The following is a 13,369-nucleotide window of genomic DNA, read 5'->3' on the forward strand; positions in this document are numbered from 1 at the left end:
CCTCCAGGGTAATAGGGTACCCTTTGGTGTCAGTAATTTGGGGAGTAAAATAATGACTTTTTAAATTAATGACTTTTTTTAAATAACTTTTAAAAGTAAATGTAACTAAAATTTCTTTTCAGGAATGCGCCTACTCTGGTGGTCTTGTTCTTAAACACTGCTCGGAACCTTGACAAAATGTACTATCCCCGGTGTGACCCAGTCAATAGTTTAGGTGTCACATTTAACCCTAATCCGTCTTTTCAGTTACACGTGAAGAAAATTAATAGGACTGCTTTTTTTTATTTTGACAACGTTGTGAAGATGTGCCCGATGTTGTTGTGATGGTCTGTGCAGTCCTTGAAGACTCTTTGTGATTAAGGGCTGTACCAATAAATATGATTTGACTTGGCAGCTGTTTTCCTTGTGATACTGACATCAATCGCCATCAATGTGTGATCAAAGACTCCTCACAGATGTAGTGCAATGCTCACAGTAAACATATGAATTGAGAAGAATGGAGAAATATCAGTCCAGGTTCTTTTTTTGAACTATAAGTTATTTTGCAGTATATGTAGTACTGGATCAAAACTGCATAATTATGTAGAGTAAAAAAACGATACATAAATGTTTCCACATGTAGCACTAAAATGACTACATGGACTAAGTTTAGATGCGGCCGATAGTCTGAAACGGATTATTGTATTTCTGGAGCAAGTCGTTTAATTATGAAGAGAAAAACGAGTAACCCGTATACATGTGATAGGGCATAGTCCAATTGGCATTAAAGCAACATGACCCCTTTTTAAAGCACACGATTTAAGAATATGCGCCTACAAACTGACATAATCCAATAAGTAATGCTTTAGTCAGTTGTTTGTTTTTTCGGTAAACTTGATCAAATAAAACAAAATCCATGACAATGTAGCTAGTTGTCTGAGCTTTGGGGACACAAGTGACAAGAGGGTCACTAAATCAACACATTTTCATTAGTAGTACTTTATTTTTATCTTTCTATTATTTTATACACATCAACACACACTTGATTATAACGTTCATCCCCTATTTTTGATTAAAGACTGGTATTAAATTTTGTTTCATCTTAAACCAAGCAATGTAAGTTGGATCCCTTAACCACTCGGGCATTGGGGGCACCATTTTCTTTGGTGTGACTTAGGCAAGTACATCCCGAGGGTTCCAATCCCTCTCCAGGCCAACAAATGTTTCTGGGGACTTTTCACATGTAAAGCAAATGTGCTAACCACTTCACTTGTAAGTGCCATATTTTTAATAAGTGCGGCCATGATCATTTATTGACATTCTAAACAATGAATTCAATAACAACATAAAATTCACAACATTTATTTCATGTTTTTTGAAGTCTGATTTATCATCAGATAAGTTGTTTCCCTCCATGTGCTTTTTTGGCATTAATTTTCTTCTTCAAGGACGACTTTTTGTATTCTCCATTCTCTAACATTTGTCTCTGGTACCATACATTTTTGCTCGCTGCTCGATTTCCATAAACTTTAACATCATTGGCAATTTCAGGTACCAATAAATTATCAAAAATATAAAAAGACTGAATTTAAACTTTTAACTCTAGAAATTGGTACCTGCACAAAACAGATATGCAGATATGCAGTGTGGGCAGGGTGAAGAAAGAAATGAAGAGCAAGAGGCATTTAAAATTACCGTAGTTATGGTAGAACGCCCACGCAAGTGATTTGGATATTGTTACTATGAATAGACAATTGTTGTCATGTGGGGAATCTTGTTAATTAGATAAAATGAAATACATTTTTATATGTCATCCTGACCTCGTGGTCAGGATTCAGCGCTTACACCACTGCAGCCGGGATTCGATTCCCATTGCGTCCAATGTTTTGATTGCACAAATACTGTAATATACTACTGTAGAATAATTGTAGAGTTTTTCAGGTAGAACAATTTCCCTTATACACAAATAAATATGGTGTTTTTTTTTAAATATATTTTTCTGTTAGGTGGGCTTGATGAAAAAAGCCTGACGGGGTGCAGTCGGCCATCAGCCTGTAGTTTACCCACCCTTGAGTTAGCCTCTTGATAAATGAATGTTTGATCAAACTCTGTTCTTACTCAGACGTTACATCAGCAGTGTGAGTTTTCGCTCATACTCGACGCCACTTCCTCTCGTCAGCAATAGCACTGGTGACAATTACGAGAAGCGGCACATCCCGACTCAAACGTACGAAGCGACTAAATAAAAGAAGCGTCACTCACTTGGGCCTTTTGCTTCCCGCTGCTATTGTTCCTCTCATTCATCTTTTTTTGTTGTGGGGCTATAATCCATCTATCCTGCTGAGAGGTATCCCCCCAGGGTAAATTACTCTGGAGGCCCACCTGGCCCTGCGCCGCATCAGATTGACCCTCAGCTTGTTTGCCATTTTGTATACGGCGCTGTTTATTTAACAAGGAGCAGAGCGAGCGTGATTTCTAGGGACGCGTCCCTGTGATACCTGCTTTGACACCCTGCCTGAGTAACGACCCTCATTATGGAGCATCTGACACTTCCCTGAAAGAACTGATTTATGAATATGCTGGGACGCGAGGCCCGCGAGCCTCTGCCGGCACTCAAGACGCTACATATGCGACGCGTGGGCGTTTACATACATACAGGAGAAGGTACACCTGCTCCGGATAGGGATAAAAATAATGCCGGGTTCTTTCATTTATTGTTCTTTTCTCTTTTGCTTCATGATGATATAAAACCCGGGTCAAATTTGTATGTGTGTGAATGTGGCGGTAAACCAATCAGATAGAGGGGTTGCTATTGTTAGAAAATTAAAATGTGTCACTGTCACTGCATATATAGCAGAAGCGCTTTATTATTCTGGCACACCTAAAATCGTTGAAAATACAATCATAACAAGTATGAAATTGTAGGGAAGAAATGGCTACGAATGTATTTGTGTTGGTTTGGTAACACTTTTGAGCCCAGTGTCCCCAACATTCAAATATCTGGCTACATTCTCGCTACTAGGTATATTTATCATGTATTTAATTTATCAATCAATATATTATTTACATTTAAAGGAACTGTAGAGTGTTAGGAACTTTTGTTGTTCCCAATGCTACCATCTCCTGGCCTATGTCATCATTGCAGCCTCTGTCAGCTCATTCATGATCCGCGTGCAAGTAAATGCATTTCTTAGAGCGCTCGAATAAAACCTTATTTTTTCATATTTCTCGTGGTTTGACTTAGTCTATAGACTGTACTTGAAGAAGGCCTCTTTTTACTTTCACCAGTTTTATGCTACACTAACAAATAGAAGGAAAAAAAAGCGGCGGGGAGGATCTAGCACCCACCCCAGATCCCATTCCTCCTACGTATTGTGTTCTGCCAGAACAGCTTTGCTAAAAGTAAAATGAAAGCCGATAGGAGTGGTAAAATAAATCTATGAAGGCTATTTGAACTCAGTTGGGTATTTGTAATGCACACCTAATAGAGAAAATATTAAACTTTCAACTTTTTAAGGACACCTCAAACAATGCACCATACCTTGAATAAAAAAAAAATTGAGCCAGATGTATAGCATATAAAGTTTTTAAGTTCACATGATCGTTTTGCGCTTTAAAATTTGACTAGATGTTACTTTACTATAATTATGAAAACCAATTTGGTTAAATGGATTATTTATTGACAAAATAAATAAATAAAGAGTGTCAGCATGTGTTAATTGTATACATGCTTATCATCGCTGCAATTCTAAAAACACATATCTCTATTAAAAATGTTAACGGCTTCACTTATTTGCTTGTAATTGAAATTGAGTCATACTTCATGATTATTGATTTATTTGAGTGTAATTAGTTAGATTTAAAGTTAAATGTGTCTTTGTTGTCACCACCTATACACCTTTTACACCTATATAAGACATGACAATCCAGGACTTAAAAGAGAAAGATAAAACATAATGCCATGATAAATAGGCAACAATATTTACAAGACTGGTTTTAAACCGGCCCAAGTTTAAAGTACATTAAAACAATAGTGGAATTCAGCAGCAACACAATTGCAGAAAAATGAAAATAAAATTTACACACAGGCTATATACCCTCCACAGTCCTGTGTGCTTGTTTAGAGTTGTAAGAAACAAACAAATGGTCAAAAAACACTTACCCATCCCAAACAGACAAATCCTGACATGAATGTGGACAACAAAATAAAAATGATAATTGAATTAAATGACAATGAGCCACCAGCCTCTGCTGTCAGCACAGTCTTTAGGTTTTTTGATTGCAGTCAAGTGCGGGGATGAAAAACAGGTGCGTGGGCCAGTCCGTGTGCCACATGGACGAGTGCCAAATCCTGAGATTTATATATATATATATATATATATATATATATATATATATATATATATATATATATATATATATATATATATATATATATATATATATATATATATATATATATATATATATATATATATATATATATATATGAGTAAGTTATAATGTTGATGGTTCTGCTGCGGTACTGCCAACCTGACCTGACAATGTCCGCTAATCTGGGCAGAGAGCAAACACTGATTTATGTCTTCATTTAATTACCTGAAGTCTTTATTTATTCGTTCAGGTTTTATTTAGTCTCAACTTGGTTTTGTGTAGTGTTTTTCGTTTTCATTTAGGAGAAGGACATAAAATTTGTCAGTGGATAGATAGATAGATAGATAGATAGATAGATAGATAGATAGATAGATAGATAGATAGATAGATAGATAGATAGATAGATAGATAGATAGATAGATAGATAGATAGATAGATAGATAGATAGATAGATAGATAGATAGATAGATAGATAGATAGATAGATAGATAGATAGATAGATAGATAGATAGATAGATAGATAGATAGATAGATAGATAGATAGATAGATGGATGGATAGATAGATGGATAGATAGATAGATAGATAGATAGATAGATAGATAGATAGATAGATAGATAGATAGATAGATAGATAGATAGATAGATAGATAGATAGATAGATAGATAGATAGATAGATAGATAGATAGATAGATAGATAGATAGATAGATAGATAGATAGATAGATAGATAGATAGATAGATAGATAGATAGATAGATAGATAGAAAGATAGATACTTTATTCATCCCTGCAGGGAAATTCACATTTCCAGCAGCATCCCTTTGCTGAGAACAATACAATAATAAAGCAAAATGAATACAATATACAAATACCCAATGTGACGTGCTAATACCCACTGTAGCGTGTTGTATAGAGTATTTAAATAGTGCTACATAAAATACACACTGCAATAAAAGTACGGTAATATGCAATGTAGGGGGTGTGGTTTAGTGTGGGCCTTTACTCAGCTGGGTGGAGTTAAAGAGCCTCATGGCATGAGGAAGAAAAGATCTCTTCAGTCTGTCCGTGGTACAAGACAGTGACAGCAGTCTGTCGCTGAACCCAGTCCAGACAAAAAGCTGGAGTGTGCCATTTTTAGGCACACTTGTGAATCCTACAAGCCATTGTCTTCTAGCCCATTAGTGCCCTGGATATTTATTTGTCATCAAACTTTGACAACCTGAAAGTAAACAAATACGCTGTGAAAGAAATAGGCCTTCCTTCTTCAATATATTCCTGTCTGTTTGGTCAGTACTTCATGAAAATTTCACCCAGCTCGCTCCTCTAGGATTAACCCTGTACATATTAACCCTTCTTAAATATCACCCATATCAAAGGGTGCCGTAAATAAGTGATGAGGGCTATATCTGCTTTTCTTTTGGCCCCAGTAGAATCAATTAGGCGCAAAGGGCAGAAAGTACTGACCCTTCGGTTTGGGAATTTCCGTCGGAGCTCAGTCAGCGGGGATGAGGGAAGGTGACGGCACGGTTGCGGCGATACCCGCCGAGTTACTGATAAAGTTGGTGAGTCAGCCAATGGAAAACAGAACTCGAGATGAAGCGTTAAAGGATATCTGTGGGATATGCGTAAAGGGGACATGAACAAAAAGTGGCAGCAGATGAAACAACGCACGACAAGATGAAATTTTGGTAACTTGGGCGGATATTGAGGATCCCCCATTCTGGATCCTTGTTCCCGTACCTGCTTCATCATTAACCTGACCTCTATAACACCTATTGTAGCTCATATTACACCACATACTATCATCAAAGGTTTTGAGGTGTTAGTAAACTGGTTAAAACTCGCATTGCATTATATTCTATATGCCAAGTCACACGCGAGTTAATGTTAGAAGAAGAGTGGCCATCTTAGATAAGCTTTTTAAGAGCAGCCAAGAATGTCCCTCATGGGTATTACACTGATATCTCAGTTTTCAAATGTCTCTGTATTCGAACAATTACAGAAATGCAGAGGATATTTTTTGCCTTAGTATTCAAACGAGAATTTTGAACTTCTAGAAACCAGATCAAACAAGAACAGACCTGAGTGATTGAAGAGCAGCCATCTTAGGTACTTATTCCAAGCGTAAGAGCGGCCAACACATTTTTCAGTGCATATTACAGAGGTACCTTGGTCTTTAAGCGTCTCTGAAGTCAAACAATTTGTTATTCAAGACAAAAAGTTTTGAAATGTTTGCATTGGTATTTGAATAACGAATCGGAACTCAAACAAACCAGATTACAGCGGATTAAAGGCCAAAACAGCTGAGTGAGTAGAAGAAGTGTGGCCATGTAAGTTTCTGATTTTAAGAAAACCAGCTGCCAAGAAAGTTCCCAAAAAGTATCACAGTTATATATCGGTATTTGAGCATTTCTGTATTTCAACAATTTGGTATTCGAACATAATATTGTAAGACTGTTGGCATTTGTCTTTGAAGAAAAATCTGAACTCGGACAAAACCAGATCACACTGGAACACAGCCGTGTGAGTAGAAGAGCGGCCAAATTATTTTAGTTCGAAGAGCTGCCAAGAAAATCCATTTTTCATTACAGTGATGTCCCAGTATTTGAATGTCTCTGTATTTCAACAATTCATTTGTCTGACAAATATTTTGAGGATTTTTTGTATCTGAATTTAGATGAAAAATCATAACTCAGACAAGCGAGTAGAAGAAGAGGGACGATTTTAGCTGCTTATTCTAAAAAGAAGAGCTGCCAAGAAAATTCCCGAAAGGTTTTACAGTGATGCCTCAGTACTGAAACGTCTGTGTATTTGAACTATTCAATTTTCAATCGGGTATTTGAAGGAATTTTTGCCTCGGTATTGGAACGAGAACCAGGAAGTTGAACAGGTCTGTCTTTGACTAACAATCCTGATCAGATTTTGGTTAAATTCAGATGTAGAATTGAATAAAATTGTCTTTGTTGTCATTGATATCAACATGGTAAAACATTGTATCCAACGAGATTAGACATGGCACTCTAGAGTAACCATGAAATAAACACACGCAAATAAAAAACTGTGGGATTGAAGGTAGACAGGCATTTGCAATGCTACGACAAATATTTTGTATTTTATAGGCAATTACAAAATATTTATTGTCTATGAAATGTAAGAAAATTGCCCACATTCTCTATCCATCCTGAAAAATGTTTTAATATTTGGCAGCGCTGCATACGCCTTAGCACCACTTAGTGTGCATTACTGCACACCACTGCTTACCTTGACCAAGTGACGGCTTCATTTACTTTATTTTGAACTGCTCTTTGATCCTCACCAACAAGTATGACTCTCCCTTCCATCTAATTGGCAGCGTATGCGTTCTTTCAGACTTTGGACCAAATTTGAGCAACAATTGCCGACTACTTTGGCAACAAAAATCATCGAATTTATCATTATGCTCCTCCTTTGCTGTTGAGCACATACAAGGTCGTAAGTGAAATGTCTTTGAATCTCTTGGTTGATGAGGGATGCTTGCCTGTTATGGATTCGGTTTGATTGCGCGTGCACACTCACACAAACAACAGTTTTGCATTATGCCGGCATTAAAAAGCTATAGACAAAAAGCAAGGAATCTGCTTAATTAACTTCAAATGTGCATGGTGTTTCGAAAGGGAAAGTGCAGCGCACAATCAAAAATGTCCAAAAGCTACACAACTCATTTTTTCCCTCTACCTGCCCTTGTAAAAAAAGTTAATAATTTAAAAGGGAAAAAGGCAGAAAGGGATCATGTCTCCTCATCCGTTCTTATGAGTGACCTCTGGTGGCTTGACACAAACGACTGTTATTTTTATTTTGGATTTATCTGTCACTTATTTCGATGGCGTACATCTTAAAGCAATATGTACTAAAAGTAATTAATTGTATTTGAGTTACTTTATTTTGCAGGCGTGCCTTAAAAAGTACATTTTATTGTGAAGAATTTTTTATATGTTAGCTCAGCGGACTGGACTCTAAGGCACATTTAATTACAACTACATTAAGAGTGAAGTTTTCATAAAAAAAGTCATAAAAAAACATTTCATTGACCATAAATGTTAGGAAATACTGAGAATACGACAGTAACAAAAAAAATATAGATCTACAAATAATAACACGCAACAAATAATAGCAGTTGAATGAATGGTTTTATTGTCATAATACAAATTTAAAACGAAATTGGAGGACTTCGTCCAAACCATACAAAGGTTCTGGTGTGAGCAAATTTGGCCAATTAGCTGCATCTAATTGTTATATAATAACCTCTGTGCTTTTTAGAGAAATTGTTTTCTAAATCTGTCAATGATCTACATACTCTGCAGGGTCATCAAGCGTGCATGGGAGTTTGCCCATCCGGTCTTCATGTGTTTTATGGACTTAGCTGTGGGATCCCTTGCCATGTTTTGGTCTGCATTGCCGGCAATAAGTCGGATTCATGGCGTGCTCTTGCCGAGTTGGAGATGAAATCCTGCCCCAAGTGGAGGAGTTTAAATATCTCGGGGTCTTGATCACAAGCGAGGGTAGGATAGAACAGGAGATCGACAGACGGATTGGTGCAGCATCTACCGTCATGCGGACCTTGTACCGGTCGTTCGTGGCAAAAGTCTCGATATACCGGTTGATGTACATTCCCACTGTGGGTCATGACAGAAAGACCAATATCCAAGATACAAACGGCTGAAATGAGTTTCCTATGTGGGGTGGCTGGGCTTTCCCTTAGAGATAGGGTGAGAAGCTCGGCCATCCGGTACAGCCGCTGCTCCTACGCATTGTGAGGAGCCGGTTGCTGTGGCTCAGGCATCTGTTAAAGTTGCCACCTGGCAGCCTCTCTTAGCAGTTGTTCCGGGCATGTCCCACTGTAAGGAGAACCCAGGGACGACCCAGGACAGGCTGGAGAGACTACGACTCTAGGCTGGCCTTGGAACACCCCGGATCCCACCGGATGAGCTGGATGAAGTGAGTGGGGATTGGGAGGTCTGGGCTTCCCTGCTGTGCCGTGACCTGACCCCAGACAAACGGAAGATGATTGCTGAATGGATGGATGGATAATAGAGTGAGTTCATCTAATTTTAGACATATGCTTTTTTCACATGAAGGGAGTTCAGCAGACACGCAAACATATCTCCTACTGAAGGCAGTAACCCGTCTCTTTTGTGGATAGTAATCCAATAAAAATTGGATATTGACAGTGTGGCACTCCACCTCTTATTAGTCAATTGATTTTTCTTTTGACGCCGACAAGTGCTAATCTCCGGGCCGTTACGAAGCGGCTTAGCCCGATTAGCGAACCCGCAAACACGGCGGCCGCAACTCCCTTGGCGCTGCAAATAGATAAATACATAAATACATAAACAGGCGGTGCAAAGCCCATCGGCGCCGGTCCCAGTTGATTTGCGAGTGAAAATAAAAGCGCCGCTCCAGGAAACGCATGAAATGTTATTTGCTGTCTGCAAATGCGAACGCAAATTGTTTACGGCGCGGCATTCGGCTGAAGGAGATTTAAACGGCGTATTTAGCCGCCTTCATTGCCTTGTCATGTTGCCTGCCGTGCGCCTAATGGGCCCGTAAACTCTTCTAATGAGAGGCACGAGCTGTTATTTATCCTCCACCTCAGTATCCTCTTCATCTTTTTTTATTTATTTTATACATCATTTTACCCTGCTTACCATCTCTCTCCGTAAATCTCTTGCCTGTCGTTATCAGTGAAAAGTGTTGACTTCTTAAGTCTCTGTTAAAGCACTATTAATATTTTTTTCAGCTTTTGCCTTCGCTTACACCTGTTCATTCAATCGCAATATATTGATTGCAATGAATTGCTATTTACAATTGAGTTCAGCAATTCAGGAAATAGCAATCAGACAGTAGACCCTGTTTATAGTCCGAGCTATTAATACTATATTTTTTTAACTAAAAACATATCGTATAAAGGGATATTATCATGGTTCATCTTATAATTAGGTGAGTCTTATAGTTGGGAAAATACACTTTTTTCAAAAAATCTGCTAATGGTTTTATCAATTTTTGTCAATTAATAAAATTAAAATTGTTTAATAAAAATGTTACTGTTTGACTTCCTGTATTGTAATACAGAGCATATTTTTTAAGTCAACATTGTATGTTTTTTCATTCTATTTATAAAAAAATAGAATAAAAATAATTGCAGGTAAACAGGATGGGACGGGTAATTGCAGGTAAACTACCCATGTTTGATTTGACATTTGTTTTAAAGAGAGTGTATTATTTTGCGTCTCTGAGTGGTATTTTTTAATTCATTAAAAAAAAAAATACCAATAATTTTAATCATATAAAATCAGCTTTTACCCTAAAAAATGTTTGCATTTACTGATTTACTTATGAAACTAGTATCAACATTTTAATTGATTGAAGTTTTGGTCAGACTTTTGGTCAGTCGCAAGATTTATGTTTTCATAGTTGTGCGCACTTGTTTAGGGTGGTGATGGCCCTTGGCAAGAAACTGTCTCTGGGCCTGTTCTTCCTTGGTTTAAGTTCCCTTTAGCACCTACCAGAGGGCAACAGGTTAAAGAGGTGGAGGCTGGGGTGAGAATAGTCCTTTATAATGTTGACGTCTCTGCTGCGGTGTGGCAAGCTGGAAATGTCCTCTAAACTGAGGAAAGAGCAGCCAATGATATTCTGGGTGTTGTTAACTCTCTGTATGTTTTAACTGTCCACTGCTGTACCCTCAGCTTTACACACTGTGACATCATATGCCCGAATGCTCTCCACTGTGTTTTTACAATGATATAAGAACTTCTGTTCCAGATTATACTTCATTAGAAGTTTGTACTGTTCTCTTCATTTTTAGCACACTATTTCAGTTAAACTACATGATACAGCAACATCCAGTGGTCAAATAATACACACTGTCCCTTTACGGGATCCGTGATCATGAAGTATGATGAAGTAAATCTAGACATGGGATTTTACCATCAATTGATGAGTTTTTACGTGCTAACCCAGAGATTGAAACAAGGAACACTGCTCGGTGATGTCAGCGCAAGCCTGACAAATTTAAATCTTCTAAATCATGCTAGATGACAGCGAGAAGCACAAGAAGGGGAAATGGCGAAGGAGTGCTCGGTTCACCTCGCACATGTAAAAATCCTTCATTACTGAGCGATTGTCTCATCCCGCGCTAGCATCTGACAGCAACGCGGGCTTTATCCCCACGTAATTACCCTTCTTGTGGGAATGATTGCAAACTGACAAGTCTATTTGGACACAAGTAATCCGCTTTCTGTGCCTGATACCTGAGCGTAATCTGCCAGGTCGAATTCCAGCGCAACCAACACCGCCGAAGCCTTTTTGCGGTTGCGTCAGTGTAATTAAGCGCATCACAAGTGTGTTTTTCTCCTTTCATCTTGAGCGCTGACGTACTGTCGCTGCCGGTTTGGCTAAATACCTCAGTGAAATGCACTGCGATCTGCAGATTAGCCCGATCAGGCTAATTCTTGAAAAAGTGCTCACGCGATTAGATACTTTCTCAAACACTGTTGAAAATCCTGGTTTGTAATGAGTTCATTTCAATTCTAATTGTTTGAATGTTTCAAAACTACTGGAACAGATAATTATTTCAGTGTTCATCAACCCTGTTTACAGTGGCACAGGGATTTTCCCAATATTCACTTTGCAAAAAAAAAGACATTTCTCAACACCATTTGCTTTCTTTAAGTGATAACCGAGTAACTAACCTTCATTCATATCAGTTTGTCGCAGCAGATTAGTTTGTTTTTTCAAATATACTAATTATCTGCTCGTTAAGATAGTTCACTTCAACGATCCCTTAACCTAATGGGTCATAAGGGCACTACCCCCTCTTGTGTTTCTTGGACAAGTACAGTGTAGACTGATAACAAATGTAGTAAAACTTTAAAATCAGTTTAGAAAAATGGCAAAATCCAAACTATGGCAAATGGCAAAATCCAAACTAAGGAGAATCATTTGCTAGAATAGCAATACATGGAATCAAACCCTGGACACGGGGGTGAGAGTGCTGAAAGCTAAGAACCAGACCACTAGTAATATGGAAAACATAAGATAAGGAATTCAATTTTATCTCATTATCTCATTCATCTTACGATGCAGGTAAGGAGAAAACTGAAAGTCATCCTGAAAAATATGAATATACACAAAGTCCAACTCTTTACCAGGTACTCCAAAGAGCTGTTTCCCATGTTCTTTGTGTTTATTTATATTTTTTAGGACAACTTTCCATTTTCTTAATTATTCAATATTCTTTTCTGGCATTGTGAATAAAAATAGTCTGATAATGACATCAAATCAATTGCCTTTTTGAATGCCATCTGTCCCACGTATTTTCCGCACTATAAGGCGCACCTAAAAGTCTTAATTTTTTTCAAAAGCTCACCATGCGCCTTATAATACAGTGCGCTTTATTTATGGATCAATATTAAATCGCAAAGTCTTCCAACTAACTTGCAGCCGCCGACTAGATATTCCCCCGAACGCCAAGTAGTCCGCGGTGAATGCTGGGATTTATTTACCGGCGTTTCATTGGCTAACCAATGTGTCAATCATCATTTGAATAGATCACTGTTGGCTAAAGTTATTCGGAGGTCAAGGGGCGGATCCTTTTTATCATTTACAGGCTGGCATAGGCTTAAGCTGTAAAACAAAGCCTGCAATTGGCCGAAAAAGATGTGTCAATCATCAGTTGACTCGATCACTATTAGCTAAAGTTATTTGGAGGTCAAGGGGCGGATCCTTTTTATCATTTACAGGCTGGTGCTAATACCGAAGCGGCAAAACAAAGCCTGCAATTGGCCGAAAAAGATGAATGCGTATAGCACATCGTTGACGGCATACAGAAAGCATTTTTTTACTATTCTGTATTTGTAAATATTTTATTCTCCTGGATTTACTAAACTCACGGATATAAGAGGACCATGGCTGCACATTATTATTGAACACAACGACTTCGGTGAGCTACTTCGGCTTTATATTTTCCCTGTATCTTGTT

Source organism: Urocampus carinirostris, chromosome 11 (assembly GCF_059441175.1).
Source record: "Urocampus carinirostris isolate Australia breed hairy pipefish chromosome 11, RoL_Ucar_1.0, whole genome shotgun sequence".
NCBI classification, from domain to species: domain Eukaryota; kingdom Metazoa; phylum Chordata; class Actinopteri; order Syngnathiformes; family Syngnathidae; genus Urocampus; species Urocampus carinirostris.